We start from the raw sequence: 3,557 nt of genomic DNA on the forward strand, positions 1-3,557 counted from the left end.
CCCCGCAGGCGGAGGCGGCGGGCTGCGGCTGCTCCGCTTCGCCGCCGGGGATCAGGCTCGCGGCCTGCCAGGGGCGGGGCTGGGCCCGGCTGCGCTTAACTCCTTGGAGCCCGGCCTCCGGCAGCGGCCACGCCCCCCCAGGTACGCAACCTCCGTCCTTGGCAGCGACACTCTAGGTGAGCGTGCCTGGGGTGCCGGGGTCAAGTGAGTTCAGGCCCGGGTTTAAATAGGGAATTAAGGGCGGACTGCTCAAACGTCTTTCAGCTCAATGAAGCTCAAACATCTTTGAGCTGCCCTGAAAATCCTTTCTTCTCCCTCGGGTCACGTCCGTGGAGGAATAGGTTCAGGAAGCCTCCACCTGGGCTCCCTGGATCAGCATGGCAGATAATCAGACCCCTCAGGCCCAGCCATAATCGTAGGCAGCCCAGCAACCCGTCCACCTTTCCAGCCTGCGCTCCAGCTCCGACTGTCCATTTCCCAGGTTTTTCGACCCCTACACACTAAATGTCTGGAGTTCCTAACGCCTTCTACCTTCTCCTCGGGCGTTAGTGACACGCCAGGACTATAGAGAGCCCCTGGCTGGCCCATCCCTGGTTTGGCCCGATTCCTCCTCACTCCATCCCACCTCCCCGAAATAAAGTTCAGATTCCAGTGCTTCCGCTCAGTGCCCACCCAGCCTGGACCTCCCTCTTTGTCCAAATGACCCTCTATTAAGTGAAGCCTCCACCTGCCGGGAAGCCCCTCCTTCCGCGAGCGCCTGCCCCTCAGCAAGATCCCACCCCTTCAAAGACCGTTTTCCCTCTGAGACCCCTCCCCTTTCCTTAGAAAGACAGTGCCACCATCAGTGTACATCGGAATCCCTCAGTGCTGCACCCCCTCCTCTGTGTGTTCCTCCCACTCAGTGAGACCTCTCTGGGTGACTCCACCAGTCATTGTGACCCCTCCTCTCAAGGTGACTCCTCCCCTCCGTACTGCCCTGCCGTTATCAATGTGACCCCTCAATCTGATTCCTCCCTCCGTCAAGTAGAAGGAGGGTCTGCCTCCTCAGGCCAGAGGAGGAGCTGCAGCTGCCCTTTTTAAAGTCAGGTCGGCGTCCTGAATGCGCAAGCCCAGTTGGGACGCTGAACTCGCCTTACTCAACGCTTCCGGTTCTGCCACTGGCTCCTCCTCCAGGTCAGCGGAGAAAAAACCAATCAACACCGGGATTTGGTGACGTCACTGGTTCCGGGCAATCGGCTCCATGCCTAGAGGTTTCCAACGTCAGTGAGCCTGCTGCCACCTAATGGCAGAATGGAGGGAAGGCGCGGGCCTCTGGAGTGGAGACAGCTGAAGAAGCAAAGCCTCAACTTTTTCTAAGAAATTTAAAGCACTATATTTCTGTTGCAAACTAAGAAATATAAACAGAGTCTGCATCGCGTGGGTGACTACCTTCTAACAGATTTCTGTCATGCATTTATGAGAGTTGGAACCAAGAACTGCTATTTGCTTTTCAAGGGCTAATGAGAAAGAAATAAAGGTCTTAGATGATGCATCACTTGTTTGGGTGAGAGAAGGTATAGGAAAGACTGTCGTTGTATAAGGGAAGGTATCACACCAATGTAGAGAGAGGACAGGGAGTAATTTCCAATCCTTGTAGAGCTAGTTTAGGGAGTCCAACGCTGAGAGCAATCTCTGCCTAGGCCATGTTCATTTTTCGGGAGACATTTGGTCTCACCAATACCTGCTCACTCACCAATTAAATTATTGTTAACATCTACGACTGTCTTTTGAATTCGCTTTCTAAAGTTGTGTGAGACCTTTAAGTACTAGGAATTTATGCCTCGTTTTAGTTAATATCAACATGGTTGGCTTAATTGATGGTGGGTGATTAAACCCAGGGGTGTGCTACCACTGGGGAGCTATATCTCCAGCCCTTTATATATTTTTTTAAATATATATATTTTAGTTGTAGTTGGGAACAATATCTTTATTTTGTTTACCTATTATTATTATTTTTTAATGTGGTGCTGAGGATCGAACCCAGGGCCTCGCACGTGCTAGGCGAGCTCTATCGCTGAGCCACAACCCCAACACCTTTTATGTTTTTCAAGACAGGGTCTCACTAAGTTGACTGGAACTTGTGATCTTCTGCTTCAACCTCTGGAGTAGTTGGGTTTACAGGTGTGCACCACCCAGCCCAAACCAGGTTAATTGTTAAGTGTTTAGCTGAGATACTGGGTGGCATTAACCAAGATAAAAAAAAAAAATTAGGAGGAGAAAATATGCAGGTGGTTGGAAGATAGACGATAAGCAAGGATGATGAAGATGCCATCAATGGATGTAGAATATACAAAGGGAGAAAAGCAGTGCCTGCTTTCTCATATGTGGAAGCACATGAAATACCTACTTTGATGGAGCTTCTATACCAGTGATTACCCATGAGTAATTCATGGCCAGTCTTGTTTCCTCTATGCCCCTGCCCTATTCCAGGAACCAGCTGTTTGGTGCATATTTATGTCCGTTATCATTTCATTGGTAACTACTTCGTTTTATTATCTCTAAAGGTTGAAGGCTGGTTCTTCTTTAAAATAAAAGCACAGTATCATTGTCACACCATTTTTTTTTTTTTTTGTACTGGGGATAGAATACACAGGCATTTTACCACATCCTCTGTCCTTTTTTATTTTTGAGACAGGGTCTCTTGCTAAATTGCTGAGGGTCTGCTAAATTGCCAAAGCTGGCTTCAAATTTGTAATCCTCATGTTTAAGCCTCTCAAGCTCCTGGGATTACTGGCCTGTGCCACCACGCCTGACATTGTCACACTTTTTAAAAAACAACAATACCAAGTATCCAATTGTCCACATTTCCCTATTGACTCATGTTTGTTTTTTGTATTTGGGATTGAACCCAGGGGTGCTTAACCACTGAGCCTCATCCCCAGTCCTTTTTAATGTTTTATTTTTGAGACAGGGCCTCACTAATTGCTTAGGGCCTTGCTAAATTGCTGAGGTTGGCTTTTAACTTAGGATCCTCCTGCCTCAGCCTCCCAAGGCACTGGAATTACAGAGATGTGCCACCAGCCTGGTGATATGCTTGGTTCTCAAAAATTATTTACTTGAATTGATATTCAAATAAGATTCTTATGTTATAATTGATGTCTCTTAATCATTTTAATTTCTTAAATCCATTCTCCATCTTTTTTTTTAATTTGTTTTTTTTTAAAGAGAGAGAGAGAGAGAGAGAGAGAGAGAATTTTTTTAATATTTATTTTTTAGTTTTCGGCAGACATAACATCTTTATTTGTATGTGGTGCTGAGGATCGAACCCCCACCGCACCGAGTGCGCTACGGCTTGAGCCACATCTCCAGCCCCTCCATCTTTTTTTTAAGAATTCATGTAATTTTTCCTATAAAATTTCTCAAAAAGTCTGAATTCTGATGAGAAGCTTGTGGTATAAATTAGTATGTTCCTCAGTCCCCTTTATTTCATGTAAGTTGATGGTTGTACATTTGATCAGATTTAAATTAGATTAATTTATAGGTGGTTTTAGTACTTCTGTCAGGGTAGGCAATGGTGA

The sequence above is a fragment of the Marmota marmota genome, unplaced genomic scaffold, assembly GCF_001458135.2.
Source record: "Marmota marmota marmota unplaced genomic scaffold, marMar, whole genome shotgun sequence".
Taxonomy (NCBI): domain Eukaryota; kingdom Metazoa; phylum Chordata; class Mammalia; order Rodentia; family Sciuridae; genus Marmota; species Marmota marmota.